General features: G+C 39.0%; 2 long non-coding RNA genes across 5 annotated transcripts in view; both read right to left on the reverse strand.

The window, feature by feature from the left end:
• Positions 1-8,395, reverse strand: part of LOC138159998 (uncharacterized) — a 97,392-nt gene extending 88,997 nt beyond the window's left edge. Inside the window, exon 1 of one of the 4 annotated variants that reach the window (XR_011168042.1) lies at positions 7,697-8,395. This is a non-coding gene — a long non-coding RNA (uncharacterized lncRNA). The remainder of the gene's footprint in view (positions 1-7,696) is intronic. The other 3 variants (XR_011168044.1, XR_011168043.1, XR_011168045.1) reach the window with 3 other exon arrangements.
• Positions 8,396-9,428: 1,033 nt separating this feature from the next.
• The window catches only part of LOC138159790 (uncharacterized), a 141,823-nt gene continuing 125,826 nt past the window's right edge, over positions 9,429-25,425 (reverse strand). The window contains exons 3-4 of the long non-coding RNA XR_011167978.1: positions 11,193-11,376; positions 9,429-9,765 (exon numbers count right to left, since the gene is read on the reverse strand). This is a non-coding gene — a long non-coding RNA (uncharacterized lncRNA). The remainder of the gene's footprint in view (positions 9,766-11,192; positions 11,377-25,425) is intronic.

Consider the following 25,425-nt stretch of genomic DNA (forward strand, 5'->3'; position numbering starts at 1 on the left):
CTCTCTCTCTCTCTCTCTCTCTCTCTCTCTCTCTCTCTCTGTCTCTCCCACCTCTCTCCTCCTCTCTTTCTCTCTGTCTCTCTCCTTCTCCCTCTCTCTCTCTTCACATATATATGTGTGTGTGTATTATATATACATATATATGTACACACACAGAGATAATTGCCAGGTTTTTTTTTTCTATCTCCACTAAAGGTAGATTATCAAATCTATTTATCCTGCTACAACTTCTCTGTTGAGCTCCAGTCTTGTATCTCCAACTGTGTTTCAGAAATCTTCAATTGGATGTCCAGTAGACATCTTAAATCCAATATGGCCAAAACAGAACTCATAGTCTTTCCCTGTTACCCCACCTTTCCTATTACTAGAGAGGGCAGCAGTCCCTTAGGTTTGCAGCCTAGGTATCATCCTCAACCCCTCTCTATCTCTCAGCCCCCATATCTAAGCTGTCACCAAAGCCTGTCAATTTCACCTTTGTAATATCTCTCAAATATGTCCCCTTCTCTCCTTTGACATTAATACTATTCTAGTGCAGGCCCTCATTACCTCATGCCCAAACTATTGAAATGGTCTATTGGTGGGTCTGCCTGCCCCTCTCCAATCCATCCTTCATTCTTCCACCAAAGTGAAATTCCTAAAGCATAGGTCATTACCCTACTCAATAAACCCCATTGACTCCCTAGTGCCTCCAGGATCAAATACAAAATTCTCTGCTTGGCATTCAAAGCCTTTCATAATCTAGCCTTCTCCTATCTTTCTAGTCCTCTTACGCCTTTCTCCCTGACATGTACTCTTTGATCTAGTGACATTGGACTCCTGGTTCTTCCATGAACAAGACACTCCATCTCTTGCTTTGGGCATTCCCTCTATCTCCTATGCCTACTTACTGACTTCCCTGGTTTCCTTAAAGTCCTAATTAAAATCTCATCTTTTACAGGAAGTCTTCCCCAGTCCCTCTTAATTCCAGTGCCCTCCCTCTATTAATTGTTTCCTACTTATCCTGCATACAGCTTATTTGTATTTTGTCTGCTCTCTCCTTAGATAGTATGCTCCTTGAGGACGGGGAATGTCTTTTTGACTCCTTTGTATCCCTAGGGCTTAGCACAATGCCTGGCACATAGTATTTTTAATAATGATTTAAATATGTTGTAATTAAGTGGAAGAAAGTAATGACCACTTGGTCGGTCTCCAGAAGCAATGATCATTTTAAAGACTTAGGTATTTCTATGAATTGATAAGTACAGTAGGTGCTTAATAAATGTTGCTTGCTTGATGACTGAAGAAGACATGGGTATAAACCTCAGCAATAACAACCATATTAATCTAAGTAGAAGGTCTTCCTGAACAGAGATCGTATGCCTAAATTGAGATCTCTTTGAAAGGAAAAAAAAACAAGACAATATACACACACACATGTAATACACATGAAAATTAACACTAATTGTAGGTTTTACTAAAATTTCTTAATAGTCCCGATTTTGGAAAAATGTGGCCCATATTCAGATAAGTTTAATAGGATAGGAAAAAAAAAATTTCCTGCCTCCCAGGGGCTGTGAAACACAAGAATGGGTGATTCAGGAAGGATATGGAATTTTCTCTGGTGGTCTTTGAAAACTGGAAAGTTTCTCAGAGGATAAAAGTGGACTAAGTGCAAAATATTCCAAGCTTAAAGATAGGAAGACAGAAGAAATCAATGATGTCTAAACTTCCTTGAACTATTTTCCAGGGCTGGGTACCCCAAACTATGGTACCAGGCCTAGAGAGAATACCAAATAATCACTAGCAGTGCTTTGAGGTTTGCAAAGATCTTTATATATGCTAACTCAACAACCCTGAGAGGTAGGTGCTGTTATTATCCCTATTAAACAAGTGAGGAAACTGAGGCAAATAGAGGTTATATGACATGCCCAAGGTCACACAGTTTGAATATTTCTTGAGTTGCCCAGTCATATATTTCATAACCCCTGGGACTTAGGAATTTTTTTCCTATCCCATTAAATTCATCTGAATATGGGTCATATTTTTCCCTAAATTTGGTCTATTATAAAATTTTAGTAAAACCTACAATTAGTATGCTTTGAAAAGACCAAATTTTGCCTCTGACATATCCTGGCTATGGGAACCTGGTCAAGTCAGTAATCTCTCCTTACCCTAGCCCACTCGCTGAGATTATAAGGTGCATAGAAGATGCCAGCCTGCACTGGTTGAGGGTGAGGAAATTTCTACGCCAGTGAAATCAGAGGTCTAGTCCCTGTCTATGTGAGTATCATCATCATTACTTGAAAGACAGAATGAACTAGATATTATAACATCCTCACTTTTAGAACTTGGAGAATATCATCAAACACCTCCATTGCACAAACAAGAAAAAAGGATGTGAAGAGAGAAACTAGCCCAGGGCTCTGTAGCCAGTTACTGGTCCAAATGAGATAGAAACCAGACCCTCTCAATCACAGTCTACTGCTCTCCCATTATACCACACAGCCTCCTCTGAGCAAGCATGACCTACTTCCTCCATAACCCCTAGCCCACCTAAAGCTGTCAAACCCCAGGGGCTTCTCACATTGTTGGGACTGGGCAAAGGCCACCACAGGCAGCTTACTGACACAGACATACCAGCATGAATTCTACCCCGGTAACTTTTAGGAGCCCGAGACATGTGGGCTTTCTGCAGGCAAACCATCAGTATGTGGACAGGCTGGATTTCCTGGAAAACCTAGCAAAAGAAGGATAGAAAGAAGCATTTTCTCTTTGGCCTGATGCTTGATTCTCATTAGATTTGCTGCCTGGTTTCAGCCCTGGGCATGTGCTTCTTTTCACGCCTGGTTTAGCTTTAACATTTTGGGAATCCTGACAGGATCTTACAGACTGTGAGAAGAGGACTGGATATTCAATTTAAAAAAAAAAAGACTATCAAATCACCTTTTCCCATTAATATGAGTTATTTTGAGGGGAGAGGGAAGGATATAAATAAAGAATGTTATACTTAAGTTTGATATGCAGAAGTAGGGTGGGGGGAAGGGTGAATGGAGGCTAGAGAATGAACTTGAAATCTCCAGAATATTAGAGTTTTGCCAAAACAAATGAGATTTTAGCTTCTGAAAGGCATATTACATGGACTCTGGCTCCTTATGCAGTCTATAATAGAATGATTTTTTTATACTTCTAAAGTTTCCTTTGGTCACCTGAGAACCTTAAAAAACAAACATTTTTATTTCCACTTTGAAAAAAAAACCTTCCCCCTTTGGAGAAAACCAACTTGCAAAGACCAGATTTAGCTCTAGAGAAGTATATTACACAACCTTAGCCAAGTCCAAAGAAAATCACCTGGAAGCCAAGTCCCAGAAATTAGCAAGTGTGTTTTCCTTCAAGATTTTCTTTCTCCTTAGTGCTTCTAGGAAACCCTTCCCCATCTTCCCCGAGTCTTCATCACTCTCCTCCTTCTCCTCCCCAAACCCCAGTCAAGAGAAGACTGTTCTTTTCTTCCAACCTCCCAAATAGCCCAGGGTTACCCCCTGATGGCTACCTTATGGGGGGAAGGAGGAAAGGGAGTTGGTTTCTTTATTCCCCATTCTAGAAAACAAAGAAAAACATCCCTATGGCAACCCTTGTTTCTCTTCTTTTTAAAACACAAATCATAGGATCTCAGAGTTGGAAGGTATGAATAATTGAATGAATGAATAAATTAAAAAGCATTATTAAGATATTAAAGTGTGCTAAGCACTGTATACACTAAAAATTATTTAATCCAACCATACTTGAACAGCAATCTCTTCCATAACATCTTTGGCAAATGGTGACCCAGCCTTGAAGGTTTTTGGTGATGGGGAAACTCACTATCTTTCAAGGCAGCTCATTCTACTCTTGGAGAACTCTGTTAGGAAGGTTTTCCTTCCATTAAGGTGAAAATTGTCTGCCTTCACCTTCTATCCTTTGCTCCTACTTCTACCCCACTGACTAAACAAAGCAAGTCTAGTCCTTTTTGCAGATGACAACAATTTTGATGCTCTCAGATAGCTACTATTGTCCCTCCCTCCAATTGTCTCTTCTCCAGGTTAAATACCCCCAGTTACTTTGACTAGTCAATGTACGGCCGCATGGTGTTAGGGTTGGATAGTGGGGAAAAATAAGGCACTATAAAATCATTGAATAGTGAATGAAAAGTTTACTTTGTCGTAACACAGCAAGGATATGTAACAAGGAATTAGTAACATTCAGTTCTTACGAAATAGGTCCCGTCTTGTCTCCATAAGGAAGCATGCCTGGTCAGCAGTGCAGGTTATGTGACTGGCATGGTCTTTGGCCATTCACCAAGCTGGAGGAAGAGCTGTAACCAGAAAGCCGTGCCATGGAAGCAAGGGCTGGTGAGGTGACAGGGACCACTTTACCTTCTTGTGGGGAAAATTAATAATCCCTCTTGTAGTAGGGGAAGGAGGAGGTCTATGCTTCTACTGAGATGCAGCCTATGATTGAGTTAGATTTGTTGGCTTTCATATGACGCTGTTGTAATTATGGGCAAGTCACTTAACCCTGATTGCCTCAGTTTCCTCATCTATAAAATGAAGTAGAGAAGGAAATGGCAAACCACTCCAGTATCTTTGCCAGGAAAAACCCAAATGGCATCAGAAAGAGTTAAATATGACTGAAACAACTCAACAACAGCAAATGTTACACTGTTAATTCAGATTGTGCAGGTGGTCCATTAAACTCTCCAAGTATTTTTTATATGCACTGATGCCTCGGCAAGACAGATAGGTGGTGTAGTAGATAGAGTGCCAGGAATCAGAGAGACCTAAGTTTAAATCCAGCTTTAGACACTTCCCAGATGTGTGATCCTGGGCAAAGCATTTAATTTCTCTTTACCTCAGTTCTCTCATCTGTAGAATGGGGATAGTAATAGGACCTGGTTGGTGTGAAGATCAAATGAAATAATAATTGTAAAGCATTTAACACAGTGTTTGGCACATAGTAAGCACTATTTAAATGTTAGCTATTGTCACTACTGTTTACTACTACTACTACCACTACCACTATCACTACTACTACTACACTTCTGCAGTCTGTTTAAATTTAAGGCTTTGCATTCATCACCGTCACCATCTCACCAGATTGCTGTAACCTGTCAATGGATCTGGGTTATATTTCTCGCTTTAGATCTACATGTAGGTTTAAATAGAATCCCAGTTGTTCTAATCTGGACCATTCCATTTGGGATTTTAGCTGACCTATGTGTCATCAGTCTGAAAACAAGCTCTGACCCCCTCTGAAGTTCTCAACTCCACTTCTTTCCCCTCTGGTCTGCCCCCTTACGGCTTCCCCCAAATCACTCCCAGAGAGAATATGAGGGTCTGTTTCCAGCAAATACTCTGAAGTGTTTCCCCATGTTCCAATATATTTTATATATTTTGGCTGAACTTATTTGAACCAAATGTTATGAATGCCATCAGCTTGTATAATGGTTAGAATTATTTTTACTGCTCCCTGGGTCCTAAAAAAAAGTCTTTCCCATTGGGCTGAATGACAGTTTTGATTTGTGGTCAGAAGGCAGCTCACATTTCTTATAAACCTCTATCTGGCAATGGCCCTTCTCTGCCATATCCTTAGCAGATCTATTTACCAACATGGAAAAACAAAACAGAACCAAAGGCAACAGTGAGCTGTCCCCAAAAAACATTAGAAAGCATTTGGGTGGCATTACAGTCTATGACATGCAGACCTTGTGATGGAGGAATATATGTGGTAAGCTTGGCATGGTGGCCATGCTGCTTTTAACAGCGTACACTTTCTGAAGGCAGGCGCATTGGCAAGGGCTTGCTCAATATGGTAACGGTGATCCACTATCTGCACTTGGAGCTCAACAACTGTGGCTAATGCAGCCTTGGGGGAAGTTCCCAGGAAACACTATGACATCATTGGCATAGACACACTCCCTACTTCCTTCTTAGACTCTCTTTTTGTCCTTTTGCCCAATCCTAAGTCTCCTTTCCAAAACAGCGGAACAAGGAAGGAGGAGCAGGAGAATATTTTCATGTTGTCAGATTCCATTTTGCTGTTCTGCATAGACTATGAAAGAATAGGGCCCTCAGGCTATAACCAAGGTGGGGAGGAAGGTTCAAACCAGGGTAAAGACTTATCTACTTGAAGTGGAGGAGTGATCAAGTTTCTATCATCTATAAAACGTTTAAAATTCAACACTCACAGGGCATAGATCAGGTTTTACTATCAAGGGCCATACTAACTCACTCCAAAGATCCGGGAGTGGAAAACAAGGGAAGGGGAGGAATCACAAGGCTGAAATACTAAAGTGGGAGGATCTGATAGCAAAGAATTCATTTTCATTGGTAGTGGGGAGGGCCAGGAGGTCCTTTGCAGAGTCTGTACCCCAAGATGGACAGCTAGAGAGACAGGGGCTAGAAGGCTGAGATATGGTAGCATGCCCACACTACCTCTCCTGACCTTCCCTGTCCCTTATTGGTATCTTCACCCAGGATGTAATTCCTCCCTCTTCAGCATCTCCTGTTTTCCCAGGATATACTTCTAATACCCCAGTTGGACCTATCCCTTTTCTTGCTGCTGCTACTTATATTCCAGGGCAAAAATTTCTAGGTATTGGCGTAAGTTGGTATGTCCTTCTGAGACAATACATAAACATGTAGACGAGGGTCTTATAGACATCTTGAATAAGACCAATAATCACAACCAAAGAGGAGTGATGGTATGAAGTCATTCTAGACTTGGAGTATACAGATCTCTTCTACTACTCTCTCTTGCAAATAAATAAATAAGTCATTACTGTAGAAGTTATTTGCCTAACAAGTAAAACCAGAATAGGATGAAAAAGATTTTGCGAATTTTGTCTTTTTTCTCCAACCTTGGGAATTCTTGAGGCAAAAGGAGTTGATTTCATTTTCTGTTACCATGTCTCCTGCCTTGGATACTATGGCACCAACAATTTTAAATTCCTGGAGGGCAGGGAAAACTTTAATCATATCTGTGTCCTCAATGCCTGACACAAAATATGTGCTTAGTAAATGTTTACTAATTGATAAATTGATTATAGTTACACTAATTTTAATCCATAGCGTATTCTTGTCCTAGTGACCTTACTTACTTACTTAGGCACATGGGACAAAGAGCTCAAAAAAAGAAAAGAAAAGAAAAATCTAAACAGAAACCAAACCAGTTTCAGATCCAAATCACCCTCACAAGGTGAGCAATGCAGCAATGTACATTCTTGTAGGAAACGTCCTGCCATATCACCAGGCTTCAGAGACTTTAAACCATGCGCTGATTTTTTTATTTTTGGACTCTGCACAGTGAATATGAACGACCTTCCAACTTCCTAGGGACACTGTCTAGCATCAACACTTCCCCCTCCCTTACGTGCTGAGATTTTTTTCCCAAAGATGTTTAGGCATCTCACCACACAGAATAACAAGTAATCACCAAGGATTCTTTCAGTTCTTTGCATCTACTAATACACTTTCATCTTTTCTTAGAATTTGTTTTTAATCTTGTAAATCAGTAACCAGCAAGGTGATTGCTGCTGATTTTAAATGTTTCATGTCGTTTTTAATGGGTTTCACAGAGCTTGGATCTGATGAGCATATATGTAAGAGAAACACATCCCCCCCATCATTTTTTAAAACACATTTTCATTGTACAGCTTGGGTTAAAAAAAAAAGCAGTTACTTACAGAGTGAGTTCTTTTGTTGTTTATATTTCTCCTGGCTGGGCTCCAAAGAACATTTAGCAGTATATTAATCAGCCTGAATCTGAGCTCCATAGACCACTACATTCTCCTACTGCACCTGAGGACTGCAGCTGAATACTCAGTATCTCTTGTCAAGGCAGAAATGTATTTCCAATGTATATTGAATTCACTGCTTGCATTTTATCAACTTTGGAATCCAGGGGAGGACTGAAATTGCAAGCAGGATTTGTCAGCCTGAAGTCATGTGACAAAGGGGGAATCCTTTTACTCCTTTTAACTTCAGGGGAAGAACTGAATTCTCTGAAACTCATATTGTATCCCACAAATGTCAACTGGGATTTCCAATAGGTTTTTAAGATGACTTTAGCAAAGAGAATGTCACAGTTAGATTAACTATTTCTTCTTGGTGATTGGTTCTTGCATTGGGGATTCAGGGAACACTTGGATTGAATGAAATTCAGTTTCTAAACTTAAAAAAAAATGGGAGATACCAATAGAATAAAAGATGAAAAGGATTTGGGGTATTTTGCACAATGAAATCCAAAAAGTCAATTTATCTTGCTTTATTAAATTTGACTCAGCTTTAGGTAACATCATATATTTCTAGCAATCTAGAAGTTTTGCTCTCACTGAGCATGCTTCATTTTACATGCCTCAGGGATGGAACCTCTTGCCTTACCTTTCTTCTGGAGACTTTCATCTAATAAAACTATGTGAGTTTCCAGATCTCAATTATACAAAAGGAGGGGCATGTTGATTGGATAATAGAGTAATTGCTACAAGGAATAATGTATCAGAATTTCCTCCTTTCCTCTTTTCTAGGATAGTATGAGATACGACCAGTTATGGCATGCTTAACTCTAGGAGAAATCTACCTGAGTCAAGAGACAAAATTGAACCTTTGAGCATGGGTATTTTAAAAATAGTCCTCACTGCCTCTGTTAGCCAATTACACATTTCAAAAAGAGAAAGAAAAAAAGAAAGAAAGAAAGAAAGAAAGAAAGAAAGAAAGAAAGAAAGAAAGAAAGGAAGGAAGGAAGGAAGGAAGGAAGGAAGGAAGGAAGGAAGGAAGGAAGGAAGAAAGAAAGAAAGAAAGAAAGAAAGAAAGAAAGAAAGAAAGAAAGAAAGAAAGAAAGAAAGAAAGAAAGAAAAAGAAAAGAAGAAAGAAGGAAGGAAGAAAAACAAAGGAAGGAAGGAAGGAGGAAGGAAGGAAGGAAGGAAGGAAGGAAGGAAGGAAGGAAGGAAGGAAGGAAGGAAGGAAGGAAGGAAGGAAGGAAGGAAAGAATAGAAGGAAGAAAGGAAGGCAGAAAGAAGAGAGGGAAGGAAGGTAGGCAGGCATTTTCATGCAGTGGAAGACAGTAGAAACTTGGCCTGGTTATAAACCATTCAAAATAAACTTCTGTGCATAATATCTCCTTCAAGGTACATCTCATGCATATCGAAAGACTGGTATATTTGTATATTTTCCCTGACTTTGTTTTATTCTCAGAAATTTGAGGAGTTAATTCCCTGGAGGCTATTTATAATGATTCTTCAGGTTCAGCTGTGTGTCCCCTTTGGCTTTCTTCCTGAAGTGGAGAAGCATTTGCACAGAGCACACCAGGTGTTACTTTCATATTCTCAGACATCTTAGAATACATTAAAACAAACACTAAATCAAAACATCGCAAAATTAATGATCACTGCCAGGATAGCTAGACCAAACTTTTTATTACCCAACAAGATTTGAGTGCATTGTGTCTTCCTTCTTGATCTTTCCAGTGAGTTGTTGGATGGTCCAATCCCAACCCTCATACATCATTTTTAATAGGTATTTGGAGTTTGCATAAAGGATACTACAATACCCCACCAATGTCTTATCATCAGGTTGGTTGAGGTTGTGGGATGATGATCACATATCTGGAGTCTGAATTCTTCAAGTCTTACTTCTGCAATATGAAAGAAAATCCCATTGTCTATCACGATCCCAAGTTTTGGGCTAGACAGCTAAAATGTAGGATTATCTGTTCATTGTCTCTATTCCTTCTTTGTTTTCTTTATGTGGAAATAATCTGAAGGAAGGAATGGAAAAGAAGATAATGAAGAGGATGGCCATTGCTTTTCCTAAGAGTCTCAAACTGTTGAAAACTATGGTTAAAACTTTGGGGGAAGTCAATTAAACAACAAACATTTATGAAGCACCTACTATGTGTCACGTACTGTCTCCATTCAGTTCAGGATAAGGTGGATTGTACTGTGATACTTTTAGCAATAGACCTTACATTCAGTGCAACTGAAGCCAAGGGTTCAGTTACCCATCACCTTGACTTTCTTCCATCAGCAGCTGGAAACTTTCAGTAGGTCCTAAATACAAAATGTTTCTGTGTGAAAGATCATTTTATCTAATTAGTCACTCTAGATTATTGTAATAGTAATGGAATTTAAAGATCCTCCTGTATTGGCTTGGTTTTCAGATTGATTGTGTTAAAACCCAGAGCTTGTGAATCCCACTTGTGGGATGGATTTGTTGACATGAAAAGAGAGGGCTGAACTGGGAGGAGCTGGTGAAATGAATTTAGAGAGTCACAAGCAGAGAGAAAGGCAGAAGAATTTTTTGGAAGCAGCATCATGGAGGCAGAGAGACAGAGAGGATTGCTGAGGGCCAGTTCGAACTGCCCAGGATTTTTGAGAGCTGCCACCCAGAGCTGCCAAGGACTGAGGAGACATGGCTGTTATGCTGGTATTTTGTCTGTCTGTTTTGATATTGTTTTGTCAGATTCATCCACTGGTGAAGGACAGTGCTCTTGTTGCAGAGGTTCTGGAAACTTGCTGTTGGTTCAGAAGCCCTGAAGAAGAATTTTCTTGTTGTATGTTTACAGAAATCTTGGAAGAGGGTTTTGCTAATGTTTTCAGGGGTCCTAGGACTGTTCTGTAGACAGAGAATGAATCAATGAGCACACTGGCAATGTATCTTGTGGCCTTGCTAAGCTTTGTCTCCCCAGGAACAAAGATTGCTGAGAACTTGCCTCGGATCAAGATGAAGAAAAGACCTCTCTTTGGGTATTAAATGCTATGTTTAAGCTTGTTGTAACTCTGGGGTAGATGGCCTATTCAGTTGTGATGCAAGGGTAGGAAACTTTTGACTTTTTTTTGTACTTTGTGACTGACCAAATGAATGTACTTGGCTTATGATTGGAAAATAATCTCCATTTGAGAAGAGGGGCTTTGTGATTGACTAAATGACTGTAATGTCCAGTGGTGGAGTAGTACTTGGAAATTATTGAATTACACTTGTTGAATGCTGTATTTTGAATTATGCTATATTTTGATTTTCTCTGTTCTTGTCACTGAATAAAATGGAGAGCAGCTATGCTGGTATTTTGAACTTTAGGAAGTTGCCTTTGCTTGGCATTACAATTACATAGGAAAGTACACAAGCAACAGACTAACCATGGGAGCTTTGCCAAAATCCATCAACTCAGAAAGCAAAGTTACTCACCATTTGCCATATTTACTCCATGGCCTGTGGAAATGAACTCAGCAGTCTCTACAACAAGAGATATCCACATGAATGTTTCTTATTCAAAATTCTTAATAATGGAGCGTTTCCCTTTCAAATAGATGGATGGCTTTTTCTTCTCTTGGGTATTGGCAGCACAGGAAGTAGGAGCTTTGTGTTTATCCTATAGAAAAGTACAGGGAAAGGATTTGGCCCACAGTGACCTGGGGAGACCACCTTCCAGGCCTCCAGAGGCAACTTCCTCATCCAGCTGAAGCCAAACATTATTCCCAAGAAAGTTCCAAAAGGGGCATAAGCCTATAATGAATGAGAGGTCAGAGAAAGAGACAGTGAGGCCCCTAAAAGAGAAAAAAAAAGATTTATTTGTTGACAGGAGAGGTAGATTTTCCTAAAAATATTGAATCAGATCTTTGCCCTTGAGTTCTAAAAGGAAGTTGGGGGAGAGAATGTCAGAAGCAGATGGAAATTCCCCAGGTGGGGGGTGGAAGAAACACTTAGAGAAAGAACAACACATACTCAGGTTCTAATAACCAAACAATTAGAAGAGCTTAAGTACTGGGTAGCCACTTCATCCCATAAACTCTCACTCCAAAATATTAAGGAAAAAAGACAAGGGAATACAACCAATGAATAATTCTTGGGAATCTTAAATTTATTAACCATAGCCTGAGGGCATTTTCAGCTTGACCTGAGCAATAAAACAACACAGAAAACACTGGCCAACATATAGGAGAATATGCCGGCCTTCTTCTTTGTTCTCTTCTTCTTTTCTTGTTTTCATTGTCCTTGTGGGTTGGATTCTAGCTCTTGCATTCCACCTCAATCAGCTGAGGATTGGAAAAGACGTGGTTTCAGGGTCTTGTTCCACAGCCACGAAGAAGGTCATGTTTAATACTTTTGTTGTAATACGTGTTTCCTTAGGGTTTTGATGAGTCATCAGGCTGGAGACACTGTATAACAAGCAATTCTGGAATCTTGGGCAAAATTATGTGGGGGAAGGGAATTAGAAGAAAGGGAGGAGGCTTCCTCAGGACACAAAATTCTATGGCTCACTGCCTCATGGGAAGGATGATGAGTCCTTGGGATATCTTGAGAAGCCCACTTCTAGAGGGAGGGAATGAAGTGGGAATAGCATAGGGTCAAGTTCATCTGCAAGGGAAGAAGGCCTCAGGTACCACCTTGGCTAGCATGTGGAGCTGAAATGCACTTTTGCTACAATTAGGGTGCAGAATTCTGTAGTGGGTGGCCTATCCTCCAGAAGTCCAGATCCCTAAAATTGTTAATGCTCAGGATGAGGTGGGGTTGCAGTTTGTGTATAGAGTCATGAGAGGAAATTTGGCAGCAATTATCTCCTTCAGCCTGAGAATTTGAGACCATAAATAAAAAGTGGTATGTCCACCATTGGGCCCTCGGAGTACAGCACAAGAATAATAGTATGCTTCAGCTGTGGGGAGCCCGGACACAAGGCCACTGCAGTACTCTGGGGAAGTCAACTGGTGAATGGATAATCTCATTGTCCTCTCCATATCTCCACATCAAGGCCAACCCCTGGTCATCCCACCTCACTTTGGTTTACTTTAGAGCATTTTGGGGTGCCTCCCAACTGCCAATAGGTCTTCATCACCCAAGGTCCCCAGACTTCTTGGACTCAGGTTGGCCTCCTAAGATCACCAGATGTGCATAAAGCTCATAAGGGAGAAATCAGAGTAATGTTTATGCCTCAACATACTTATGCTTTACTTAAAAACAAACAAAAAGTACTTTGGTTCCCATACGGCCTGAACATGGGAGTACAGAGAATCCAGAGGTTCAGAATGGGCCTGAATATCACCCACTCTGAACTGCAGGATCCACCCCAGATCAGCAAGTGAGCAGGGCACAGAATCTTTGGCATGAGCCATGGTATTCTGTCACAGGCAGCCTCCAGGCCAACACACTCCCCACGGAGCCTGGAGCATACAGAAAGCCCAGGTTTATCTCCCTAATTGGCATGGTCTGTATGCACTGTTAGGGCTTCAGGCCAGAGCAAAAGATCCATCTGTCAGGGTTACTCTGGCAACCGTATTTTTTTTTTAAATCACGGGTCAGTATGTATTCAAAGAATTATTCAATCAGTGGCCAGTATGAAGTTCTTGGATGATATTTTTTAACATGCATGACTATTCAAGGGTTGAATGTTCCTCCCTAGTTGTAAGTCAATCATCTTGAACCACTAAGACATTACTCACTAAGAATTTTAATTTATTACCGTGTTTCCCCGATAATAAGACCTATCCCGAAAAATAAGCCCTCCCCTTACCGTGTAAGATTCCTCTAAAATAAGCCCTCCCCCCAAAATAAGCCCTATTGAGATTGTTACTTTAGTGAAGGTGATCCCCTGTGCTACACGCTACATTACAGTACCCTCTGTATGCACCGTCCCCCCCTCCGTGAAATGCACGCGGCGCTCCGAGCTGCATCCAATCAGAGCTGCAGCAGTGAGCTCGTCATCCTGTTCTTCCCCAGTGATTTGCTTATTGAATAAAGGTACATTTTTTTGTTCACATTTACCTGTTTATTAAAATTGCTGTCAATGTTCATTAAAATAAGCCCTCCCCTGAAAATAAGCCCTCTGGTGTTTTTCTGTCCAAAAAAATTAATAAGACAGTGTCTTATTATCGGGGAAACATGGTAGGCACCAGTAACAGGAGGTAAATGTAGTTTCCACATCTCATAAGAACATAGCTGTAGGGCTGGAAGGGCCCTCAGAGGCTATTTGAGTCCCAAACCTCTGAAAGTTAAGTGACTTGCTCAAGGTCATACAGATAATAACATCTGAGGTAGGATTTAACCCCAAGTTCACTGACACCAGAATTAGTACTCTTCCTATTGTAACACAATATCTCATTTGGCACTGAGATAATTTTTGTTGTTGTTAGGTCATTTTTCAGTCACATCCATCTCTTTGTGACCCCATTTGGGGTTTTCTTGGCAAAGATACTGTAATGGTTTGCCATTTTCTTCTCCAGTTTATTTTACAGATGAGGAAACTGAGGCAAACAGGGAGAAGTGAGTTGCCCAGGGTCATGCAGCTAGTCAGTGTCTGAAGTCAGATTTGAACTCACCTGACACAAGGCCATGTACTTTACCCATTGTTTCATCTAGCTGCCTATATAAGATGGTTTCTGAGTTCCCAACCCTGAAATTATCTGATTCTGTATTTAAGAAAGACATGGATCACACTTATAGGAAACTTAGCTAATTGTGTTTTATTGATGTTAAAACAAAGGATAAGAGTCAATATGGTAAAATGATTTATGAGCTAGCCTTGGAATCAGGGAGACCTGAGTTTAACCTCTGCCTCGGAGTGATCCTGGACAATTCACTTAACTTCTCAGTGTCCTAGGCAACTATTTAAGACCGTATGTTGCAGAGAAGGTAACCTGGTAGAGGGAATTTCTTGCTGAGAGTTCTCACTACTGGCTGAATCACAGGTCCGGTAAAAACAAGAACAAAAAACAAGCAAACAAACAAAGATAAAGCAAGTCCATGTTCCAAAGTGATATCATCCAAAATCTTTGTCCCAATTTGGGACATGTCAGAGGTCCATCCAGGAACTGGTCAAGACGTTAGGATGACCTGATTTGTCTCCTGAACTTTGGAGTACAAGGTAGGACAAAGGAAGCAGACTACCTTTACATATTTAATAGATCAATCAAAAAAGGCAAATCCTGGGCATCCTCAAATACATAAACTGTGAATAAACCAGAGAAGGAAGCACACATGGGGATGGTGCAATGCACTGGGAACTCAGTGGTCCCACTTATGAATGCTTTTCATTGTTTTTAGCAGAGTCCCTGGCACATTTAATAAATGTTTGTTGATGGACTGATTGTCTGTATGCCTGTCCTTCTTCTTCGGGGCAAAAGGGCTTAGATTAGATAGACCCACAGTCTGCCCTGGAGAAGCAATCTAACTTGGCAGAAAAAAATAAACATCCATGCAAAGTTACCAGACAGTACAAAGCCTATTAGATTCATTTTGCCCATTTACTGTACAGGGAATGAATTAGACAGACTATGATCCAGGAAGCAGATTGCTTTTGGGGATCATATAAATTGAGGAATAATAAGGAAGGGGAAAAAAATTACAAAACATAGGGAACTAAAAAGAAAATTGTGGAACAAAAATTAAAGCCAGGAGGATTTGGGTTCAAATCTCTGCCTCTGCTCCTCACTACCTGTGTGACTTAAAAAAAAATCCAACTATTTTACATGAATTTATAATTTGTCCATCCCAATGACTCCAATTAAACAACAACAACAAAAATAAAACTCTCACCATGTATAGTCTAGCAAAAATAAATTTCCTCATTGACCATTTCTGGAAATGCATGTCTCTCTCTACATTTTAAGTTTTTCACCTTTCTGGAAGGAGGTGAAAGGCATGTTTCACATTCAGGTTTCTGAAATGCATCATTGCTTCACTGATCAGAATTCTAAAGTTCTTCAAATTTCTTTCTCTCTATGATGTTGTCATTGTCTAAATTTTTCTCCTGATTCTGCTCAATTCACGCAGAATCAGTTCATAGAGGTCTCCTCAATTTTCTCTGAACTGTCCATTTTATCCATTCTTATGGCACCATAGTACTCCATGGCATTTATAAACCATAATTTATTGAGTCATTCCCCAAAAGGAGGATGGCCCCTAGCTTCCTATTTTGGGCTACTGTTAAAAGAGCTGCTATCAGTAGTTTTGTACATATAGAGTCCTTTTCCTCTTTCCTCTATCTTTTTGGAGTATAGGCCTCGTAGTGATATTGCTATGTCAAAGGGGATTTATGGTATTTAGTAAATTTAATAAATTAGGGTATTTAGTAAATGTGTGGGCCCAGTTTCAGATTATATTTCCACAATGGCTGAACCAATACTGCTTTGCCTTTGGGTAAGTGTTTTCACCTTCCTAGTCCTTAGTTTCCTCACCTATAAAAATTAAGTGTTTGGACTGGAGATGTTCTAAGGTTATTTCCAGTTCTAAATTTGTGCTACTGTGATTGTTTGCAATTGATGCAATCAGCATGATATCTTTTGTAAACAGAAGCATCTGGAAGACCCTGCAGATGTTATTTAGCCCTGTTGTGAATCAAAGAAAACTTTTGAAAAGAAAAAAAAATTAATTCTCTACCCATCAAGAAAGGGCAGTAGCAGAGGTTGTCAGTGGATAAAATTGTAATGTTATCCACTGACAAGTGGAATAGCAGTTAGTTCCAAGCACCAAAAGGGCAGAGTTTAAGAGAGAAAGAAGCCACAGTCAGAAACAAAGCTCCTCATTCCAAAGGCTGGAGGAAGGAGAGAGAATTGGCAGTCCTGCCCTTTGAACTGTTAAGCCACCTTTTAAAAAGGCTATTATGAAAATGAGGAGGCATCAGTGAAGTCAGGTTGGAATGACATGGGAATTAAATCACCCTAGTTATTCAGAAGATTTAAAGAGAGTCAGAAGAGGAATCAAGAGCCGGCAAGGTTGCAGTAGGCCCAGGTCTGAGATGACTAAGGAAATGCTTGTGAGTCTGTGAGCCATGATTGGGGTCACCAGCAAGGCTAAGAAAAGCAGCAACCTTAGCAAACACCCAGGTGTGATGGGGTTTTAGCCCCCAGCTTCTTTCTATGGAGAAGCAACAGAATGAACAATAACAAAAGCAAAACACCCAGTGGGTAGACAGCAGCCTGCCATCTGCAGAGGAGCAGAATTCTAAGGGGATTCCAAGACAGGACTAATAGTGATGAGACACCTTTGGAGTTCACCCTGGACATAGACTCCTCTTCAAGGCAATTCAAGTCAGTTCAATAAGTACTTAGTAAGCACCTATTGTATGCCAGGCACATGATGTTTCCCTACTTGAGAGTCATAGAAATGCTGCTTTGGAACCAGCTCATCCAACTCTTTGCTTTTACTGATTAGAAAAATGAAGCTCCCAGAGGAAAAGCAACATACTCCAGGGCAGAGGACCATAGATTCAGAGAAGGGATGAATATTAGAGATAATCTAATCACAGGAGCAGATAGATAGATAGATAGATAGATAGATAGATAGATAGATGAAAGAAAGAAAAAGAAAGGAAGGAAGGAAGAAAGAAAGGAGGAAGGAAGGAAGGAAGGAAGGAAGGAAGGAAAGAAGGAAGGAGGAAGTCATAAAAAGAAAGAGAGAGATGGATAGATCCAAATAGATCTAGATAGATATAAAGATAGATAGATAGACGATAGATAGATAGATAGATAGATAGATAGATAGATAGATAGATAGATAGATAGATTGATAGATGAGTGGATAGATAATCTAAATAGATATATATGACAAATAATAAAGATAACACCATAAAAATTTTAAGGGTATGAGATCTGGTACCTTCTATAGGTATAGCTAGGAGAAGAGTCTTTAAACAAGCAGGGAAAGAATAGAGTACTTACAAAGTATAGCTAATTTCAATTACATGTAATTGAGTGCATAAATAAAATTAATGCAATTAGATTAAGAATGGAAGCTATCAAAAAAAACCCTAGTAGCTCAGGATTATTAAAGTCCCTGCATGATTTCCCAAATGAAGTTCAACTTGTTCTTTACTTCCTATTTAATTCTGATCCCAAATAATTTTCCATCAACATTGTCTATTCCAGGTATATCTGATACTGATACACTAAGAAGATGGATGGCAAATCTAACTACTGTCTATTATCTAGACATAAAACATGTTTTATTCATTTAGTTTTTCCTATGTAGATTGTTGGGTTAATCTGTTTTCAGTTATCACAGATCTCATGGAGAAGGCCTTGAAATATTCTAGGGCTTGATAGAATCAGGACAGCATCATCTGCAAATAGGAGCGTCTGGAGAAGGCTATGTTCAATAAAGAATTTTTCTTCCTAAACAGGACATCCTCCATCACAGTGGTGAACCCTTTTGAGGAGCATATAGCTCTTTGTTTTATGCCTTGATTTATATTCATATGATCTTTGAATGGAGTTTTTTTTATTGCTATATAAACAAAAAAACTTTGTAAAAGCAGTTACTTGTTGGAAGGAAGTCTTTATGACTCTTTAAATATCAAAATTTTTTTGGAGGGTAGAAAGCAAGGTAATTGGGCTTAAGTGAGTTGCCCAAGGTCACACAGCTAGTAAGTGTTAAGTGTCTGAGGCTGGATATAAATTCAAGTCCTCCTGACTCCAGTGGCAGTACTCTATTCCCTGTGCCACCTTGCTGTCCCTCAATTTTTTTTTGTAATCAACAATTTGAAATACTGAGAGTGTCTCTATTTTAATTTAGTCCATTGTATGATTCTAAGTGAAGACAAGGTCCTTATAGAGAATTGTATTACAAAAACTTTCATCAAGGATATTTAGATGCTCATTCTCATTAACATTTTCTAAAATGAAATATCAGGCATACACATCAGTAGCAATTCTCTTAATTGACTCTAGAAACACAGGTATTGTCTTTTTTTGCCTTGTCTTTTCCTCACCCTCCTTCCCTGAGACACATTGGGAAATAATCCCTCAATGCATTCAAAATTGCCTTGCTTCCAACACAGATTCCCTTATTGTGTATTTGGTCCAGTTCCACCATTCTTACCAACTTTGTCTTCTTAACTGCCATTTCAACCTTATCACATAGTACATCAGGGACTAAGGTGTTAGGACCCCAATGTAGTGGTTCCCATGTTACCAATAATGAAATGGGTCATTGAAGAAATGTTTATAACTTGGTTCTATTTTCTGTCTATTGGGTGCCCTGATGCTAATTTTATCCATAAATGTTCTTGGGATCATCCCACTGCATCTCACACCAAGCTTTCTGTGGATTTCTTTTTGCTTCCACTAAATTCTACTGCTATATGAGGCTATACTCTTTATAATTTCCAATAACCTTCTTCATCACATTTTACAAATTAATTTGCATCATGAAACTAAGATGTACTTTGATTCTATGTCTTTCCATTTGGCAGAAATCAAGTGTTTACTTACTTTCTGGACTTTTTTGTTCTCTTCATTCTAGTATATTTTGGTTAAATCTTTTAAAGAAATTGTAACAATCATGAGGAATATCTTTTTTTGTGCCTTTTGGAGGGCGATTGGGGTTAAGTAACTTGGCCAAGTTTTTTAGGGTTTGTGTGTGTGTGTGTGTGTGTGTGTGTGTGTGTGTGTGTGTGTGTTAAGTGTCTGAGGCTGGAATCAAACTCAGATCCTCCTGACTCCAGGGCCAGCGCTTTACTCACTGAGCCACCTAGCCATCCCATATGCAATATCTTTGCTCTTTTCAATTTTCCATTTTTCAACTCTTGAAAAGTATCCTAAGAGCATAGATTCAGAGCTGGAAGGGACTTTAGAGGTCACTAAGTACAATTCCCTTATTTTACAGAGGAGGTAGCAGAGGCTGAGATGTTATGTCATGCTTGGCCATAAGGCTAGGAATTGTCTGAGGCAAGATTTTATCTTAGGTCTTCTTGATGCCAAGCCCCAGCACTTTGTCCATTGTATCACCTAACAGCTTCTTATATCGCATTGAAACCACTTCAATTATTTTTATTCAATAGTTTTGGTTGTATCTGACTCTTGGTGGCCCCATTTGGGACTTTTTGGACAAAGATCCTAGAGTGGTTTGCCATTTCCTTCTCCAACTCATTTTACAGATGAAGAACTGAAGCAAACAGGGTTAAGTGACTTGCCCAGGGTCACACAGCTAGTAAGTGTCTGAGGCCAGATTTGAACTCAGGAAGAGGAGTCTTCCTGACTCCAGGCCCAACACTCTATCCACTGTGCCACCTAGCTGCTCCTACTTCACTTGTAGATGCTGTTATTACACTATCATTATCATTCTTTCTTCTAAATTGGTTTTGATTTTAAACTTTGCTCTGTTTCCTCTCTGTTAAGATAAAGTCAATTTCAATTTTAAAAAATGTCATTTGGTACTTTCCATGTTCATTAGCTTCCAGTTCACCCTCTGAAAGTATTCATGGCATAGTGTCCAGATGCCTTGGGGGAAGCTATAAGCCTTTGGCCTCTTTCATTTCTTGAGACTGAGCCATATTTTCTGACATATTTTTCATCATTCTCATTTGTCCCCAAATTCTTATTGAAGTCACCAAGTATCAAAATCTCTATTGGGTTGTTTTTGAAGACTTTATCAAGTTGTCCACATTACTGTGCCACCTCTTTAACTTCTCCAATAGATTTTGGTTCATATGCTACAGTTATCTTCATTGTGGTATTTTTTTTTTCTTGAGCTCATGAGAGCTCAAGAAAGATGATATCATCAATTGTCCTATGATACAGTTTCTTGGGGCTTTAGGATTAATTAAATCAAATTTGCTAGTCTGTTTGTTCAAGGAGAATACCATTCATTTACTTGTCTCTCCCTTTTGTTACCTAGTTTTGTTTGTAAAGAGAATACAAACATTGGTGTAGCTAATTTTTTTCAATGGTATGTCAACTCACTGGTCATTGGATAAAGATGACTAATAGTATAATACTAAACTATAGTATTATATAAATTCTACACACTGAGTATTATAAAGATACAGTGTTCTAAAAAGGTGTAATGCTTTTGCACAATATCATCACCACTATGGAAATAGAAAGGGGCTACATTGGAATTGGGGCCATTTAAAAAATGTTGCTTCATCCCATTGATTACAATAGCTAAAGAATTTGCCACCTAGTAGCTAACCCTCTGGTAAAATCTCTGTGTACTTTTTTACATGGGTCCTAAGACCACACTTCAAAGCCCTCACATCAGAGTAGAACCTTTTGGAATTTTTGTTCTACTACCATAACCTTTAAGAATTTGAGACCTCAAGGGGGTGGAGTAAAGATAGCAGAGTAAAAGCAGGAACTTGCTTGAGCTCCTGCTCCAACCACCTCCAATATCTGCAAAAAAAAATTGCTCTAAACAAATTTAAGAGCTACAGAACCCACAAAGTGACAGAGAGAAACCAATCTTCCACCGAAGGCAGACTGACAGGCCAACAGGAAGGATCTATCACACTGGGCTGGGCACTGAGCCCTCCTGATAGCTCTGACAATAGCTGGAAAAAAACCAGAAATTTGGGACACAGTTCTCTCTTCTCTAAAAGCAGAGTTCTACTGTGGCAAAGAACTCAAAAGTCGATTAATCAGCTGGCAAGATGAACAAAAAAAAGAAGCACAATCGGACCATAGAATCTTTTGGGGGGGACAAAGAGGATCAAAACATGGAACCAGAAAAAGACAACAAAGTCAAAGCTCCTGCATCAAAAGCCTTCAAGAAAAATATTAACTTGTTGCAGGCCATGGAAGAGCTCAAGAAGGATTTTGACAATCAAGTAAGAGAAGCGGAAGAAAAATTGGGAAGAGAAATGAAAATGATGCAAGAAAATCATGAAAAGTGAGTCAATAGCTTGCTAAAAGAGATCATGAAGAAAATAACATCTTAAAAAATAGACTTTTAAATGGTGAAAAAGGTCCAAAAATCCAATGAGGAGAAGAATTCCTTAAAAAGTCAAATTGGCCAGATGGAAAAGGAATTTTAAAAACTCACTCTAGAGAATAATTTCTTCAAAATTAGCTTGGAACAAATGGAAGCTAATGACTTTATGAGAAATAAAAATTCTATAAAACAGCCAAATAAATGAAAAAATAGAAGGCAATATGAAATATCTTATTGGAAAAACCATTGATCTGGAAAATAGATCCAGGAGAGATCATTTAAAAATTATTGTACTACCTGAAGGCTGTGACCAAAAAAAGAGCCTAGAAATCAACATTCAAGAAATTCTCAAGGAAAATTGACCTGATATTCTAGAACCAGAGGGCAGAAATGGAAAGAATTCACTGATCGCCTCTTGAAAAAGATCGCAAAAAGAAAACTCCAGGAATATTATAACTAAATTCCAGAGTTCCCAAGTCAAGGAGAAAATATTGCAAGCAGTCAGGAAGAAACAATTTGAGCATTGTGGAAACACAATCAGGATAACACAAGATCTAGCAGCTTCTAAATTAAGGGATTGAAGGGCTTGGGATATGATATTTCAGAGGTCAAAGGAGCTAGGATTAAAACCAAGAATCATCTACTGATCAAAAATGAGTATAATACTTCAGGGGAAAATATGGATATTCAATGAAATAGCGGGCTTTCAAGCATTCTTGCTGAAAACTAGAGCTAAACAGAAAATCTGATTTTCAAATACAAGAAGCAAGAGAAGCTTGAGAAGGAAAACAGGAAAAATAAATCATAAGGAACTTATCAAAGTTGAACTATTTACATTCCTACATGGAAAAATATAATTGTAACTAATGAGACTTTTCTCAATATGAGGATAGTTGAAAGGAATGTATATGTATATATACATATATGTATATGTATGTATACATACCATACATTTATATGTATGGATAGGAGGGTATATGCATGTATAAATAAATATGTGTGTATGTGTATACATGTATACATAGACAGAGGGTACAGGATGAGTTGAATATGAAGGGATGATATCTAAAAAATAAAATTAAGAGGTGAGAGAGGAATATATTGGGAGAAGGAGAAAGGGAAAGATAGAATAAGGTAAATTATCTTATATAAAAGAAGCAAGAGAAAACTGTTACAATGGAGGGGAAGAGCAGGAAGGTGAAAGGGAATGAGTCAACCTTACTCTCACTGCATTTGGCTTAAGGAGGGAATAACATACACAATTAATTGGGTATCTTACCCTATAGGAAAGTAGGGGGCAAGGGGATAAGAAGGGGGATGATAGAAGGGAGGGCAGATTCGTGGAAAGGGTAGTCAGAAGCAAACACTTTTGAAAAGGGACAAGGTCAAAGTAGAAAATAGAATAAGTGGGGGCAGGATAGGATGGAGAGAAATCTTGTTACTCTTTCACAATATATCTACTATGGAAATGCTTTGTGTAGCTACACATGTACAACCTATATTGAATTGCTTATCTTCCCAGTAGGGGGTGGCTGAGGAGGGAAGAAGGGAAAGAATCTGGAAATCAAAGTTTTCAAAACAAATTGTTTTTTACACGCAACTGGGAAATAAGATATACAGGCACTGGGGTATAGAAATGCATCTTACCCTACTAGAAAGTTAGGGGAGAATGGGGGAGGATATAAGAGAGAACAGATTGGGGGAAGGGGTATTCATTAGACTTGCTATGTTGTGGTGGGGGGTAGGGGAGAGATGGGGAGAAAATTTGAACCTCAAAATCTTGTGGAAATGAATGTTGAAAACTAAACATAAATTAATTAAAAAAAAAAGAATTCAAGACCTCATCCAAACCACATGTCACATCAGAATAGGTTTTTATGGAACATATTGTAAGAGATGTAATAAAATGATCCACAGGTTTGGAGGAAAGGGAAGATGGATATGGGAGAAAGGGAAGAAATGAGTTTTAATCCTAAGCTTTCTAGAAGGTCTTCAGCAGGCAAAACCTTGAACCCAAGACATGATTTCAAAATAGAAGTTTCTCTGTTAAAATCACACACTCACTGTCTCTGACTGGCTTTCCTTTGGGGTAATACATTTGTCTCTGGCCTTTAAAATAAGTCTGAATAGAACTAGGGAAAAACAAATCCTTTACCATGTATTTGTGACTATTGGTTCATACTAACGATCTTCAGCTTTGCCTTATAAGCTTCTATTTATTCTTTGCACTGAACGTTTCAAGGTATTAAATAATAACAACAGCAAGAACAACAACAACAAGTCGATCAAAGAGTAGTCACATGATTTCCATTTTTCTGAAGTCTTTATCCTTCCATCTTGGTCTGCAGATAGTGTGATATACACTCCCATCAGCAGAGCTCACTGGGACGTGCCTAATGAGAGGCAGCCTTCCCTTGGGGCTCCAGACAGGTCTCTGAAACATAACTGTGCCCTACATAATGAGAAGGATCTACCTGGGGAATTCCAGTCCTTAGCAAGCCTCAAGTACAAACCAAGCTTGTTCTTTTCCATCCTGTTCTAAGTCAATCTGAATGCATTACAGACCACAGAGTTGCAAATTGTATTTGATTATTTATAACCATAAAATAAATGGAATCATGTGAGTCTTGTGAATTTTTTTCTATGACGGATAAGGCAAGGAACAGAAAATTCCCCAGTGGGCCTAAATGATTAATGTATGATGAATTCACAGCATTCCTACATTTGACAACCTTTCTGGAAGGAGTTGAGCTGATATCGAGGGTACAACATGCTTATATGTTTCCCAAACTTTTAAGACTTCTAGCCCTGAGCTCTATTCTTTGCAGGGGAGTTCAGAGAAATACATGGATTTGGAAAAAGAGTCTACTTTTCTCGGGGCAACTCCTCTTCTGATGGCAAAGGCTGAAAGAATATTGCCCTGTCTTGTACCTGCTTGTAATTTCGTATAAAGGCAGAGATAATATGTCTAAGTATTTATCTCTAAAACATCATGCTATAAGCATCTTTTGAGATGAAAGGGAGAGTAGTGATTTATACTATCAGTCATTGGCTTTACATGATTATAGGTAGGGTACCTGTGCAGCCTGGGCAAAACAACATCAAAGGCTTCATCAGACCAGCGGACACAGGACACTCCATCTAACTATGATGGACCTGTAATGTTAATGCTTTCATTTGTATTGAAGTTTGGGCTTTTCACAAAGCAGAGGTCTGGAACCTGGGATGTTGTAACCTTCTTCCATTTCTTCCTTTATCTTCTTTTCATTTTGGGGTACAAACATGATACCCCAAACATCACAAACTGGTCAATTTAGTCGATCTGTTTCCTTCACAATTAATTTAGTGGTGGGAAAACTAATATCAGATTGAATAATCTAACCAAAACTCTCTGATGATAAATCATAGGTACATGTTCAGAGGCCTCCCAATTGAAGACTGACATTTTGGCCCTTCTGAAAAAGATATAGGGGGGTGGTAGCTTAGAAGATAGTAATCACTCATGTACTCAACCAATGTTTTGTTAAGGGCCTGTGTTGTAGTCACTGTATTAGGTTTTTTAAAAAAACAGATAAAAAAAATTAAAAAATTAAATTGGCCCAGCTCTCACAGAGTTTAAATTTGAAATGGAGATCAGGGAGAGGATATGAATCCCCCAAGGTAATTTGAAGTAAAGGCACCAGTTGCTGGTGGGTAATTAAAAAGATCTCACTTAGAAGATAGCCCTTAAACTGAGCTTTGAAGGAAACTGGGGGTTCTACCTTTTAAAATTAACCAT

This window comes from Petaurus breviceps, unplaced genomic scaffold, assembly GCF_028583685.1.
Source record: "Petaurus breviceps papuanus isolate PSGF00001 unplaced genomic scaffold, PetGlider_PUasm1.0 178, whole genome shotgun sequence".
Taxonomy (NCBI): Eukaryota; Metazoa; Chordata; class Mammalia; order Diprotodontia; family Petauridae; genus Petaurus; species Petaurus breviceps.